General features: G+C 38.9%; 1 long non-coding RNA gene across 1 annotated transcript; it reads right to left on the bottom strand.

Annotated features, from left to right (window-relative positions):
* Positions 1 to 2,836: 2,836 nt before the first annotated feature.
* LOC107317051 lies at positions 2,837 to 13,182 on the bottom strand. Its single transcript, XR_001556699.2, has 3 exons — positions 12,856 to 13,182; positions 12,121 to 12,196; positions 2,837 to 2,911 (listed from the first exon to the last, which is right to left on the bottom strand). It is a non-coding gene; the product is annotated as an uncharacterized LOC107317051 (long non-coding RNA).
* Positions 13,183 to 16,478: the final 3,296 nt, after the last annotated feature.

The raw sequence follows: 16,478 nt of genomic DNA, 5'->3' as shown, positions 1-16,478 counted from the left end.
CAGCCTTTTTACACTGCTGCGTGCTTTAATTTTGCTTTCAGTCAGAAGTTTAAAAACTTTAGCTTCTAATAACTGGAAAAAAATGGTTATTTAAAGATAACTGCAACTTGCTTAACATGCCAGACTATCATATGCTCACTGCTTTGAAGCTGCAAATTAATGACGAGCAGGAACAGTGACTATCTTTCAGAGGAAACTGACCTCTTTCTAATGGCTCATCGCTAATGTCATCTGTCTGCTGCATCTCATTATGTGAATTTCACGGAGTAAGAAAGTATCTTAAGGCTGTGCACAAATAAAAAGGACCTTCTAGTATTGAGCACTTTGAAAATTTTTGATCTCTCAAAATACCTTCCTTAGATACTGGTTTCCCCTTTTGTGCATGGCACGCTGCTTATGTCATCTATTCTCTGTGACTAATTATGTTAATTTTGTGCCATAAAAGTAACTGAAGGCTGTTAAGGAATAAAAGCTTTTGAGTGGCCTTATTTCATAAACACCCCTTTTGAACAAGGCGCATTTAGTCATATTTGCAGTAACAGAAAGAGTCTTGTGCTAAAAATACAACAAAGGCTCTTGAATATGGCCATTTATTCCTACTTTATTAGGTAATTTATGAAAAGTATGAAGGGAAGCCTTTTTGTTACTATAATTTGCATAAAGCTGGTGCCCCATTAATGAGATAACTTCCTGCCTTTTGTGTACCACCAGCTGGAAATAGAAGTATAGGAACTTTTCTGTCTCCCAATTACTTAACCTGCTGAGTTCAGAGTTGGAGAGTAAACAGGATTCATATCAGTCAAAGAAGTTGATTTCTGCTGCTCTATCTAAAAAAAATTAAAATATTTAATTAAGGAGCCAGTAAAAGCAAGGCATTAAAAGTATACTAAATGTCCATCAACTACACGGGACCAAACCTTTAGACTTGTGCTTTAATCTTGCACCTGTCCTTTTGTGCTGTCAGTCACAATTAGTTGTGCTACAGACTGTAGCCATCACCAATGGAGGCAGACATCTAAACCTGACATTTTGAAGGTATCTGGGTGCCAAGGGATGCAGATGGGTTCTAGGCATCACTTTCAAAAATCACCTAGAAACTCAATTGGCATCCAGAGCCCAGACAGCTTTGAAAACCTCACTAATTACCTCTCTGGTGCTTAATACTTTAGAAACTCTGGTCAGGATGGAAGACTCCCCTCCCCAACAGAACAACTATGTATACCAATGAGATGAAGTTCCTTCATCTGCAGGATTCATCTGCATGCCAGAATTGCAGTTTTCCCTCATAATGTCCCACATGGTGCATTAGTATGGGATACAGTGTTCAAAATCAGAGGTATCTACATCAGTTTCTGTTTTCAAGCTTTTTTTTCACTGGTGAACTAAAAGCAGTGTTTATCAATTGTGACGTGTGAGAATCATTTCTACACAAGGTGATGACTTAGCCATAAAATCAATGGCCCAGCTCCCTGTTTAGATATTTTTACAGTTTACTATTTCCAAATTTATTTCAAGTGACTTAATTATAATTAGAATAACGATAGCTCCTTAACGATGTGCTGAAGCACATGCAGGCTACAAAACATAAAAGCTCAGTATATGAGGCTACATTTCAGCTCCACAGTTTGTGTAGTTTGAGGTCACGCTGTTGAAGCACGAAAGAATGTTCTGTGGTCAAATTGCTTGATTAATTGTACCCACCTAATCTTTAAAATCTGAATAAAATATATCCTTTGCCAAGGAACAGAGCCTGTAACAGGTTCATATTCACCATACGCTGCTGCCAGTCTTGGGTTATATTTTGGGGGTTCCCTAACTTCCCACTGCAGGAAAGCTGGTTTCATCACTGAAAAGTCCCAAAGGAGGAAAGGGCAATCAAAACCACATATCACTTCATCTACTTAAGATATGGATATATTAAGAATAGCTGCAATATTGTTGCCGCTGGCATTTTAACTATGAGCTAAACCACAACCGCTGACAGGCTAAAAGGTTGTCACAGTCAAGGTCCTAATTACTCTACAAATTGAAGCTAGATGATTGTAAGATTCATCTACACATGCTTAAGGTACACTGCTTGAGGCACAGAGCTGGGGAGCAAGGTCTACATGGGCTCCTTACAGAGCAAGCAGATGAGCCAATTCATTCACAATGTAGACCATCTGATTACAGACGTGGGACATGCGAGCTGAGACTCTCACATGTTTTTAGTTCAAACTACTTGAAATAACACAGTTCAAATTGTACTGAAGGGTCAGATGTTGAATTTAAATCTTGACCTATTTCTCAATAGCGTTGGGTCCTGCACATCGCACTATGATGGCAATCATGTACAACGATAACCATAATATTGCCCTGTTAGCTCATGCTTGCCTTCCATGTTTTTACCTGACACATTAATGACATTAAATACTTCGTATAGTATGATTTGGTTTAAGAATGGTCTACTTTACTAAAAGACCATATAAAAAAAATGTCTTTCAAGACTTCTTTCATGTTTCTCTTCACGTTGATTTGAGGCTCTGAGTCCTGCAAAGGGCCAGTCCTGCCCCCTGTGCAGAAGGCTCTGCAGTGGCCTCAAAGACAAGCCCTGCCTGACACAGCAGCCTATTTATGCCCAGCTTGTGCATGCATCAATCTCCTTGACTCTTCAAGTTGACTGCCCCCATAGCAAACTATATGGGGTGGCTATGTACACTACCCTTGGTCCTGCTAACGTTGTTGGCACCTCAAAAAAAAGGCAGGAAGGAATATAGGGGACACAGTGCATGTCCCATTTTTATCGTCCCCCTTGCTGCTGCCAACAGGTTGCAAAGCTCAGTTAAGCACTTACCCAGTAAGTAGCTTTGCACGTGGCAGGCCCAGACATTCTAGAGCTTGCTGCAGGTATGCTGAAGTGAAAGGTCAGCTGCTATAGGGAAAAGAGAAAGAAACAATAAATGCATCTACATCAACAGGAAAGAAGAAATATGCCTAGAAAGACCTCGGGTGTTTAGCGTTTAAGATTCCGTGGAATATGAGACTGCATAAAACTTGAAATAAAAGAAACCCATTGACCTATTTAATGGGACTAGTCATTAGAGCAACGAGAGCCAAGGAAAAAAAAAAAAAACAACAGTCTAATGAGGAATTAAAAAAGAAAAAAAAAAATCCTCCCCATGCCCACTAGCCCAGGGCAACCTTAATTAAAGTCAATGTAGAAATCTGCAAGAATGAAGAAATAAACAGTTAAACGTGTTATATTTTATATTTTTATCCCTGTATTCCTGGCTTCTCATTCTCTGTCCTTTGTTTCACTCAAATAAATCAACAGCCTCTTGCTTGCCTAATTTGGATAAACATAAACTTTTCCAGGCAAACCTAGAAAATAAGTTGTTACTCTGAATATGAAGCCCCCGATGAACGTTGTTTTGTGATTCTGATAATTATGAATATTTATAGTATGTGGTTTAAGAGGGCAGCACTAATTGGACAACGGTTTCTGGACGCTCTTCTCAAAGCACTTAAATGATAAATCATTCACCAAAGACTGATAATATAAATAAAGCGATAGATTGGCTTTCCCTTGCTCTTCCTTTCTTTTGATTTACAAAACAGCTCCAATGAGCCGTCTGCGGCCAGAAAGCCAGCATTGCTATGAAGTTCATACGTTGTTATGTCTATTTACAGCGATTTGGGAGACTAGAGGAGAAAAGTTTGAATCAACAAATATTTTCTACATTCTGACTGGAAACTCCAAGGCCTGTTTTCAGGGTTTTCCAGCCCCAGCTCCCCCCCCCCTTGTCTGTTACAAGTTATGATGTGTGGATGAAGGCTTTTTCCCATGCAGTAATGACTGTATACTGAGATTTCAAGGGGCTGTTCATGACAATCCCATTTTCTGTGTAATTTCATGGTTGTCTTCTTGAATGAAGATATTGGCTGCTCTGAAGCAGGAGGTCAGATGCTCCTGCTCCCTTTCAGTATTGTTCCGGAGTATGTTTCCTTTCAGCTGATGAAAAGTAATTCATCATTTACACCCTTGAATTCTGCCAGCGTTTTTTGAACAACTTTTCTTTCCCTGTGGTACCTTGGGCCCATGAAAGAGATAAATAGGTTCAATACAATGCCAGGCCCCGGATCCTGGGAGCAGGTTCGGCCTCGGAGGCCCTGAGCTGCCCCTTTCTCATGATGGAGTTTGTCACCTTTCTACCTCTGGAAGTCAAATCCTGTCGACTCAGCCATCTTTCAGCCTCTCTGAAGTGGCTTTGGCACCCACTGGGGCATGTGAGCTTAAAATTGATTTTTTTTTAAGATCTGTCAAGTTCCCTTAAGGGAGCGGGCTGACAGCCGGCAGGCTCTGCAGCCTATCACAACGCGCTCCATGGCTCACAAGGCACCCGAGGAACTTCCATGGCGGGGGCACAGGGCCCCCATCTCTGACACCTCAGGAGGGCAGTGCTGCTCAGAGACTGGCCTTCCACGAGAGGCATCTTCCTGCCAGCCTGCTCTTTTAGCATGGATTTGTTGTTGTTCATTTATTTTTTAGGAAGCAGAGATGTTAAACGAAGCAGTGGTGGCCAGCAAGCCCACCTCTGCTGTCCCTGTATCTATAGCCCTCCACAGTTGCACAACTACTATGACAGTCTTCATGCCCTCAAAAGCAGGTGGCTCTGGTCTTTTCCGAACCTGACCAGCTAAATACAATTAATTTTGAAGGAAAGTGTCAGCAGATGAGCTCGTTGGAAAGCAAAAGCAAACCTACACCTCTGAAAGGGGCTGTTAATAAAGCAGTAAACTCACCACACGAATACTGAGCAATTCCAAGGTACACATTCTCAGACCTAAAGAGTGTTAGTAAAATAACTCCTCTCTTTTTTTTTTTCCAAGTAATCTTCAAAGTTGAGTAACTAATCTTTCCACTTGATCAATTTTAGTCAACTTTTTGCTCAGAACATACTGCCACTGGGGACTAAAATGTGGAATATTCCCTTGACTGGCTTTCTAAATACAGCATCGCTCCATTCTCCTTCCACTGGAAGTTTGTTTTTTGCAAAAATACCCTGTTCATGCACATTACCAATACACATTCACAGTGGGCAAAAGGGTTGGTTAATTTGCTGCTGTAGAGACAGCAGGGGGAGCAAAATTCAATGCATCATTGGGGAATTCACAATAATACTGGATATTCATAAAAGATTTCTGAAAAGAAACAGACAGCCTGAAGAAAACAATTCTTTGTTTTTATTATTGCCAGCCAAGCCGAAGCCATAAGGTTAGCCCAAACTTTGCTATGAAAACTATTAGCAGAGGCAAACAACAGTCAGGAGAAATCTCAAGTATGCAACAAAAGTAACGTATGAGTCAAGCTCTTTGTAACTCGTGATGGAATTGCTAGGATCCCCCTCTTGAGGCTGAAAAAGACAGTGAAGATTTGCTGCTTGTCATAAGGAATCTCTCTCTTTTTTTTAAAATTATTATTATTATTATTTAACTGCCTGCATTCTAACAAAATTGAGAAGTTAATGGTCATGCAAATACAGCAGCACACAGCTCACAGGCACAGCAGAGCCCTTTCAGACCCACCTGACAGTACACACTGGCTTTGGTTGAGTGACTCAAGTCAAAACTATGGTGCAAGGACAGAGCAAAGGAATCACTGGTGTCTCGGTGAGTAACCAAGGGACAACCTGTGGCAAAATGCTGGCTAAAATACAGTCTTGCCAATTCTAGGGGCCAACACACCAATCTCAATTGGTTACTATCTCAAATATTTGTGATATATTTTTAGCTTTCTTCACATCTCCTGCTCACACTTCCTCTACAGGAACAGGTTACACAGGTTACCCTGTAAGGTTTGTGGCTGTTGCCCAAAATGAATACTATCAATAGCTCAGGTTTCCTTTGAAGTTTGATCAACTCTCTGAAACTGGAATACTTTTTGTACCAAATGCTGCCAATCAGGTCACATTAACAGATCATGGCATGAATTTTGCGATATTTGTCACTTTTGTCAGTCCCTCAGGTGAAGATACACATGTTGCAATGTAAAGCAAAACGTTCCTCCTTTGTTCAACAGCTCTCCATCTGCCCATCCATCCATCCATCTGCCTCTGTGTATCCGTACACAAAAATAAAACCTGCTAAACAAACCCGTTATCTCTTTGTCCAGACTATCGTGATTTGTGGATCTATTTTTCCTTTCAATTCTCTGGAATAGATTGACAGAATATTATTATCATCTCAAATATTTTTGTCTGTGGTTAGCATTCAGCATTCCCTCCTTCGCTTTTTAAATAGTCTTTTAGTTTGCTTCTGCTTATCTTATATGGACTTTCAACTGCTTCACCTTACCAGATTTTGTACTTCCTTTTTTTTTTTAACACCTTGTGCTTATTGCTTATCTTACTCTCTACTACACAACCCTACTTAGCCACACTGGGCATTGTTACCTTTATCCTTCTTTAGACTTAAACCAGGATGAATTTCAAATGTCCTCCAACTGTTTCTGAAATATATTCCAATTTTCTTCAGTAGATTTACCATACATTATAATAAAATCCTGATAAAAATTCCTCGGCACACTTTGCATTCCCTCAAAGTCAGCCTGCCATAAGGCTCAAAAAAATATTTCAAATCAAATGATGTTGAGATCAGTAGATCTTTCATACCTCTTCAGTTCAACAGCCTTTATTACCTTGGCTCAAATCCTTGAATTAATTCCAATAGTTTCTGAAAGACAATTCAATAAAGCACACTTTATTGAATCGAGGAACTAGAAGCAATCATATGTTAGCTTTAGAGATGTGAGTATTCCTTCCTTAGTTTTACCATATTTGTTGCAGTCAATGACAGAGTAATTAAAAGCCATCCCTATCAAAGTTCTGGCTTTCTTGAAGGCCTCTCTCATCTGTGAGCAAAGATCTAAAAGCTCAAAAAATCATTCAGAAAACCACCTGACTACCTTTATTGTGCTTAACTTTCATCAGAACTGACACTGCCACGACAGCCCAAATACTTGCAGCATTCCTCTCATCTCCCTGGAATACAGATATGGCTCCTCCTGTCTCCCCTTTCTCTCCACAAACCCCAGACCAGTATCTCAAAACCTCAATTTCTTGCCTCAACCATATCTGTGTTATTCCAATAATATCATGCTCATCCTTGATACTCATAGTTATCATTGATAAGTCTTTGATGTAATAAATCCTTGATATAGTATCATACTTATCCTTGCTATAAGATATAATCAAAAATGAAAGCAGAAACTTAAGATACAGAGTAAAATATATTACTTGCCAATTTTCCACAGTAACTTTTCATCATTACTCCAAAATTACTTTTTAATGCAAAGAGTAGTTCCAATCACATAGAGGCCCACATAATTCAGATACTATCATAATCACAATTAGATTACATTACTGCAATCAGGAATGGAGATCATTAAGAGAAAGAATATAAATTGCTTTAGTTTTACAAGTACTGAGCTAGCAAAATTATAATTAATCTCCATTTATAATCTTTTCTTTCATAGAACTGCATAGCATGCTACTTTTTTTAGGCCATCAATACAAATTAGAACTAAGTAATAAAGCCCTAACTACTACTACTACTGTGCAGTTCTCAGTCGCAGAAACTTTCACATTATGTACAGAAGGCTTCTTTTCATGCAAACAGTGCCCTCAGCATAAAGGAGTTCTTTTACTGCAGTAAGTCCAGCGATTTCTGTAGTAAGTTGGTGGTTTATAACGCAAAATGCAATCAAAACTGCCTATCCTTCCGAACAATGGATGCAAAGCCTGCTTCTGAAACTGGATCATGTGTTTTCTGAGAGATGAGACAATAAAGACTTAACAGCAGATGCACAAATACCAGATTTCACAGGTATTCAGAATTTATGCTAAAAGACAAGCATGCAATGCCGTCAGGAGAGGCAAGATGGCAGACAAGGCCTCATGTAAGTTGAGCATGTATTGCCATATTGAATCCACACAGCTCCAATAGTTTTTTTATATCATAATATATCCCTTTTCCTCATTTCAGTTCTCCATTTTGAGAAAGAATATTAAAAATCAGTGGTTGTCTTGCCTACTCACTAAATATTCTTCTAAACCCAAACCATACTTACCATACTTAATGAGAAAGAAATTCTACAGAAGGAAAAACAAGTGTGGCCCCTTTTTAAATGCAGTCTTTCTCTCTTAGTTATATCTAGACAGAGTAAAACAACCCATGTAATTGTTGGAGATTTGCTATTTCAGAGAATAAATGACCACCCCTGGACAGAATCTGCTTTGTGCTCACTATAGGGCAAGGAGAAGAGTATTAAATCCATGTGAAACAAAGCAGTAAGACTGCTGTAGATTTCTTGGTTAAATTCTCTCTTCACAGTCCTCTGTATTTGTGCAGCACTATCCAACCCAGTCCTGCCCAAACCTCTAATGAAAAAAATAAAGTGGGTCAGTTTAAAAAGGAGCATTTAGACTACACAAGCAGGCACAGGACAGTTTATGTGTTACTTTAAACACTTGTCTTCATAACAGCAGCTTATTCAAATCTAGTCTGAAACCACTGGCACTTTAGATGAGTACATTCTATATCAAATGTTTTATTGAATATATCCTATCCACTCCACTGCTTCCTTAGACATCAGAGCACTTTGAATTGTCTTATACAAACCCCTTGGCTTCTGGAGTCTGCTCTACTTACTCAGCATCACCAATAAGTGCTGAATACAACCTCCCAAGATTTCCTTCAAGTTTTTAATTAGAACTATCAGGACCCTTTTCTTCTCCTGATATTACAACAATACATTTCCAGGCTTCCGTACCATTTCCTGCAGTTCTTTATGACAGTAACACACCATGCAATGATTTTCTACTACGCAGGTAATTATGAGCCATGCTGTGTTATGAGTGGCAGGCGTGGATGCACTCCTGGGACTGTTGTGACTGCAGCCTTGTTGGCAGCAGAAAGGAGGGGCATTACGCCATTCCCCATGGCTGACTGTGACTGGGTCAGCTTCTCACACTTAACTTCTCTTTTCCCCACAAAGGACTTGCTTAAGTTCAGTGAGGCTTTCAGGCTCAAGCACGTCTGAACGAATGAAGTTTTGGATGACAATCTTGGATGTAGGCCTTTAAAATCTTTGTGCACTCTATTTCAGATATGCAAATGCTCTTTTGGATATGGCTCTTGATCAAGTTTTCATGAACATCCACATTCCTATGCTGAAAAGCGTGCGAAATCAGTCATCTACCAGACCAGAGCAGAAATTGCTTGATTTCTTTTTCCTTCTCTGCTTTTCCTATATGCCTGAAATTGTCTTTATCATTGTTGTCTATGCACTATTAAAATGTTTTTCTTATCTCCTGTAACCAATTCACTTTGGGTCAACATTAAAACCATTCCACTCACTTCAAAGAGATCTGAAAGAATGCAAGGGAAATCTAAAGGAGAAAACTATGAGCACTAGGTAGCATCCAGAAAGCAGTGTAAGAACAATATATTTGCTGTCTTTTGTCAAAAACAAAGAGTGTTAGTTTACAAAGTGTAGTTAAAATGAACAAACAACCTGCTAAAAGGGTATAGAACTTGAAATGGCAAAACTTCTGACGTGCATTAAAAATGTAATTCAGATGCTTACGTTAATATGGATGAGGGAGTTACATACGTTAAGGGTTTTTCTGCTTTTGGTTTGTGGGTTGTTTTATTTTTTCTTAAATCCGCCAGCAAAAGAACATGATCTTAGTGATACGTCAGAGATAAAGTTGAAACACCAGAATGCCCATGGCAAATTCAGGGAACAAAGACTCACTCATACAGAATAAGAATGAGCGGTTATGTATAGCATAATATTAACTCAAGGTGTTTTTGAGAAGCACAAGTGCTGAACATCAGCAGCATGCACTCAGACATCTACATCTCTTTCCTTACAAGTTTTCTGCCTAGTGCAGTGGAATAAGAGCTGTCATATTAATACAATGATGGACACTCACTAAAGATAATATAATGTGCAAGATTTATCCTGTATGTAAAAAGGGAAAAAACACTGATATAAAGAGTAGAACACCTCGAACACAGAGAGTTTTCCACACACACTGACCCATGTGTGGGCCACACTTATGAATCAAATAACATCTTTCAGATATGAAGTCACATAAATTCTCCTTTGCCAAGGAAACCATTCAAGAAACAGGTAGGAAAACACTGCAGTGCTCACTATTATTTCCCATGGTTTTCTTTCACAGAAATGTGAAAACTGTTACATGTGCTGACGTTTGTTGTGTGTATGTCTTTTCTAAGCTATTTCCAGCTGCTATTGGACCTGCACAGCCCATCAGAAAGCTCTCTGAGGACAACACAGAAGAGAGTTGAACCTTTTTGGATGTGTTGGTAAAGAGAAGGGGAAAAAAAAAACAACAATACAGTGATTACACAGAAGATGTTTCAGCTAGTGGTGTCTGTAGTATTAACTACACTAATCCCCTCCTAAGTCGGACTTGTCTTGTGATGGACAAATTATCCAGCTTAGCGAGGTATCTGGGGTGGTGATAGAGCCCCAGTGAATCAGCTCTTCAGTTACCTTATATTTCAGATTTCCTTTCAGCTCATGAAAAGACTCAGTGCCCTCCTCTTTGCAAAGCAATATAAACAAGATGGAGGCCTAAAACCCCTCAATGCCTATCAGGAAAAAAAAAAAACAAAAAAAAACCAAACAGGATGTCCTTTTCCAGTGCTGACACAGATAAGTTAAACAATTTTCTTTCCAAGAGACAAGGAGAATTTGAATGTGTGTGATCCACAAATAAATGTAATCCAGTCACCTTAGTTACAAATGCTCTGCGCATTCCCATTCCCATAGTATGGGAAAAAGGAAAATCACCTCTGCCCCACATCAGAAGTCAACAGCAGAAGCTGGTGTTGAAGAACTGAGATGAGTGACTAAGAAGTAAAACACAATTTTCTAGTTCCTGAAGAGTATGCAATACCAGTAAATCAGACTGAACTCAACTTCGAATTGTTTCATAAACACTACAATGTAAGCCATTAGCAAATTACATTATGAAGCAGTGGATGCCATGTTCTGAAAAATGCTGGTATCTTGGATACCCTGTCTATGCATACCTGCACAGTTATCACTTGCTGTCTTATCTTTAATTAATAAAAATCACAAAGGGTAGAAAATATATTTTTGTAATGTAATATAAGCAGAGAAATATAAAAAATTATCCCAGTAGGGAAGTATGGGAAGAGTCAGAAGAAATGATGTAATGGGAAAGACTTTCTGCAGACTGAGTTTAACAAAGAAATTGAAGGCATGACTCAACCAGTCCATAGATATCTACAGGAGTAATAGGATATTCATAATAAATACTTAAGTAGCCATGGAAGGTGAGACAAGAGCCACAGAATTTCAAGACATCCTTGCGTGGATTAGGCCAAAATCTATGTGTTTTTTGAGCTGATGTAGCAAAATCTATTAACAGCTTACTGGAGTTGTGGGTACTTCATCAATACAAGCTCAAATTAAAATAAGTTATGTTTCTAAAAGATATACTCTTTTTGAGTGGGAATTAATTTAGGGAGCCCTATAGTCTGTACTGCAGAGGTCAAACTATATCATCGCAATGGTCTCTTCTGACCTTATGAATTATAAATGGTTTAGTGACCAAAATACTATCTTAAAAAATTAAAAATACTCTCTCTAAAAGCATAGATTTCAATACCAGAAGGGTTCAGTCAGTCTTTTATCATTCAGATGTAGATAAATTGAGTCCTTGCACTTTTCTCTCTATCTCTTTCTCGTAAAATCTAAGTCTTGTCTTTTCTACACAGATATTCGTGACATTTTCTCTCAAGAGCTGTGATTTACTCCAATGTCTTCTGAAAAAAATATTTCTTTTCCTCTCTGTTCTATGCTGCGTGCTTGACTAAAATTAAGTAGAAATAAGTACAATAATAGTGGGAAAATGAAAACAGCAACAGACACACCTACCTCACTGAATAAATTCAATTTCTGATCTGCTTTTTAAGAACTGACACAGAAGATATATAAATTTCCAAAAATATTGAAAACGTACAAATATGAAATACAAACTATACAAATGAAAGAATGGTTTCCACCAGAAGAAATCATACCTTCAAATGAAAGCTTCCCAGGTTCAGAAGAATTAATGTTGCTTGTGACATATGAATTCATCAATGACGGGCCAACCTGTAACAGCAGAAAAGCAATGTATTGAGCCAGCTATCTATGCAATATATATCACTAGATACTTACCCTTTGTAAGTAAGTAATATAAATAAAAATCCTATTTGTGTTTAAAATAAAATGTATTAGCGTATTAGCACTCTTCTAAAACTATATTTATAGTCTTCCTTCCTTAAAGAGTATATTACATATTAGTGACCAGTATGATCCAAGAGAAGATATGTCCCAAAATAAGATGTCATCTGAAAGCATAGGTGAGTTACACAATCCCTCTCCTTTCTTTTCTAGAGGGAGAAAAAAAACAACACTGAAGTATCAATGTTTCTATTGAGAATAGGAAGAGATTAATTCCAAAGAAACAGAATTTTTTTCTGTTGCCAGTGATACTGAAGGTAATAATTTTAGCAAGTTTTAAGTAAGAACAAGCACTGTGAATGAAAGCCAAGCAATTAGCTGAAAGTCAATTCAATTTTCCTTTGTGTACAGGGCTGTTATAGGTCAGCAGTGTACTTACGGTACTTACGGAAATAAAACTTTAAATAAACAGTAGAAACATTTCCTTTTGAAAACAGGTTAGGAGGACCTTATTTAGGCCATAATTAGGATGTGATACTGCAGTGAAATAAGTAAATAAATAAATAAATAGATTTCAATGCAATGACCTGAATATTGCTCCTGTTTCCTTGAAGACAATCCGTTGTGTCCCATGAGAACGTCTGAGGATGGGGCAGCTGAGATTTCCGTCTCTCTCACCCTTGTGTATCTCAGTGCACGCAGGGGTCATCTCGCGGTTAGTGAATTCTTCAGGAGCTGAAATGGTGAGAATCACTGCGACTTGTCCTCTTCCTGGTTATCCTGCACAGCCCCCACCCAGAGCACAGCCTTTGCTGTCTTTCAAGCTAAATGGGGCTGCTGAAATACTCCCATTTATATGTCCCAAAGTTTTCTTGAGGTGGAATTTCTGCAACTGAACTGAACCTGTACATTGTTATCGCCATGCCATCCCAGGAGGATCATTCCACCTGTGGCAGCTTGTAGTTTCACAGTTATTAAAAGTTTTTTGTTTTTTTTTTGTTTTGTTTTTTTACAGGACAATATGTACAGCTGAATATTTAAGCCTTTAATGTAGGACTGAATGGGAAATATACAGTGAGGCCCAGAAAAGGACATGGTTTAACTCCTCATGTGAATATAGAAACCTAAGCAATTTCACAATAATGCCACTACTTTAAATGAAAAATCTTTCATCTTTCTATAGAAAGAGAGAGAAGCAAGCAAAACATATACCTTTCCAAAGTTCCCAAAACGCTCTTTCATGTATCTCTATTCTGCCTCCAGACAGATATGTTGATGGAGAGATAAAAAAAAAAGAGTTCCGTTATTTAACTACTTTGTCCTTGCCTAATATTCACCAATAAGAAGAAATTTCTAGGTCTCTCTTCCAGGCTTTTTTTCACACACACTCTTAATTTCATTTGGAACTCGCCTGCTGTTGCTAGATCATTATTAACACATAGGGGACAGAGCACTCCATATATATATATATGTGTGTGTGCGTGTGAGAAGGATAGTTAGGATGCTTTCAAGGATGGGGAGAGCAACATTTGCTGAACAAGAAGATGAAAATCTGTCCTGCAAAAATCTCCAATGGAAAAAGGACACTTGCTCAAGCTCCTGCTATCCCAAATTAGCAGAGCCCTTTCAAAGTCTAAGGAGTTAGGAATGTTGGCTGTGTCATCCTGAAAAGACCATTTTCTGCAACTCTGAATGTCCCATAAGCACCTCACAAAAAGTTACCACCCACACTCCCCCCAAGTTCCATTCATGCATGTGGGGTTTAACGAATGCATAGATTGGGACAGACTTTAACTAAGAACAACTGAAACCATAGACCAAGATGACTGGTTCTTCTTCATCTGCTTTTTGACATTTTCAAGATGTGCTATCTTAGTCATGAGATCCTGATTCCCTCATGGTAAGCTTTGACTTTGACTCGTAAGATTTAATTACCACAAAGGGAATGCAGAGAGTGAGAGCTGGACTAAGTATCTACCATTGAGCAACTAACTACATCTCAAAACTTTCCAATTCTGACCATTAGTGGGAGTTTCCCAGCCAAAGTCAGCAATATGAATGATTTAAAATGGAAAACCTGGACAGTGACCTCACTTCTGGGATGTGCAGGTGACCTACGAGCCACAACATCTTTTCTGAGGAAAACCCTGTGCCTTTAAATCTCAGGCATGTTGTTCAGTAGCATTGTGCTGATTAAGCTAAAATACATTATTAAGGTCAGTTTAGGAAACAATTCATGAGATATGAACAGAACATAGGAAACATGACAGCTGGGCTTTCTGCATTGTGATGCCAAGTTATGTAATGCACGTATGTTTGTTTCCTTGGTGGCAAATCTATTGAAGGCTTCTGAAGCGCCAGGAGTTTTGATAAAAGTCAAGCTGTGACAGGTAAGCAGGACAACAGGAAATCATCTTACATTGGATGAGTGTAGATTTAGACTAGATATTAGGAAGAAATTCTTTACTGTGAGGGTGGTGACGCACTGGAACAAGTTGCTCAGTGAGGCTGTGGATGCCCCCTCCCTGGAAGCACTCAAGGTCAGGCTGGATGTAGCTGTGAGCACCCTGGTCTAGATGGAGGTGTCCCTGTCTATAGCAGGTTGTTGGAACTAGGTTTCTTAAAGGTCCCTTCCAACCCAAATCATTCTATGATTCTATGATTTCAGAAAAAAAGAAGGATAGCTAAAAGAAAACATATTTTTCCCCCCTGCCTTTACTGTAAATTGCTCAGCATGGATTTCTTGCTTAGAATTTCAAAGATATTAAACAGAAAACATCTTTCCAGCACCACCTGGGTAATCAGTTTTTTCAGTGATCTGCTGTGCATTACTGAATGATGTACGGAATTACTTGCTTAGACGCAAGAAAAATAGTTGTGCCAATAAACCCTGGCTTTCAACTTAGACTAATGAACATAGACCAATATCAGTGTAACTTATAATCTACTGCTTGCTCAAGCTGAACCTAAGTTTCCTGCAGCTGAGTTAGTTAAGTCAAGTGCAATGTTCTACTCTGTCATCTTTGGCTGCAGTGTTCTACAGCTGAGTTCAAAATAGATAATGAAACATAAAATCTTTTGCTAATCCTCACAGGTAATTAAGAAATGAGCTGTAAACCAGTTCTTGTCTCCCATTGATACTATTTATCTTGCTGGGCAACCAGTTCTCAACCAGTGAAGCCCAGTCAGCAGCAGGAAACACTTGCAGCTGTTGAAAAGACAGCAACAGTAAAGTAATGAAAGCTTCCTATAATAATCCCATTCCAAGGTGCCACTGGACTAAAAAAGGAAAACAGAAAACAGCAGTGACTTGGCTGGTTCTCTGCCCCAAACACTTCTCTTGTTGAGCAGCAGATTCTGTCACCTTGGTTAACATTGGCCTCACCTGCTGCATCCATGCTTTCCTTACCAGATGCTGCCTTTTCAGATGTGCTGATTTTCTCCAAGCAACACACAAGCAGACTGCAAACACAAAACGCTTCAAAAGAAAGAGTAAAAGAGCATCAGTCAGATGAATGTGCTGATTAGATGGGCTAGCACCGAGGGGGAAAAAAAATGGGAAGTGACCATTCAATGTTATTGTTCAGTTCCAAATATTAGGGTCCAAAAGTGACTTAAGCTGCTTTACTGTAACCCTTACTCATTCACAGGTAACCCTACAGGTGAAGGTGTGCTTATCCCTTCACAAACTCTGAAGGCTTGATTACGATTTTGAGTAAAACAAGGCAGAAAAGCTGAACTGTGTCTGTAGAAGAAGGAGGAATTTTTACTTTTTAGAGCCTCTGGTTGTACTCTGAATGTTCAAGAAATGAGAGAGGCTTACAGGGAAGGGAAAAACATGGAAGCAAAAAAGGTGAAAGTTTTCTGTGACAGCAGTGAAGTGTGTTCTTCTCCATATTCACTAGGAGAATAAGGGAGAACTACACTATAGAAAGAAAATTCAGCTCAGAAGTTGGGGTAAGCTTCTGAATTGTGAGGATAGTTACCAACTGAAATAATATGCCGAGGAAGTTTGGAAATCTCTATTACTGCAGGCATTTAAGAAGAATTAAACAAACATCTGTCAAGACTGACATAGGTATTGTTGATCTTACCTTGAGGCAGGGATGCATTAGGTGACCTCTCAGGTCTCTTTCGCCCTGTCTTCTGTGATTGCTGATTCATGCCTTTCTTTTCCACCTCCCTACATATCTTTACTTATGCTACCAGA

Source organism: Coturnix japonica, chromosome 7, assembly GCF_001577835.2.
Source record: "Coturnix japonica isolate 7356 chromosome 7, Coturnix japonica 2.1, whole genome shotgun sequence".
NCBI lineage: Eukaryota > Metazoa > Chordata > Aves > Galliformes > Phasianidae > Coturnix > Coturnix japonica.
Note: the sequence above shows the minus strand (reverse complement) of the source record. Positions and strands in the feature narration are given on the sequence as shown.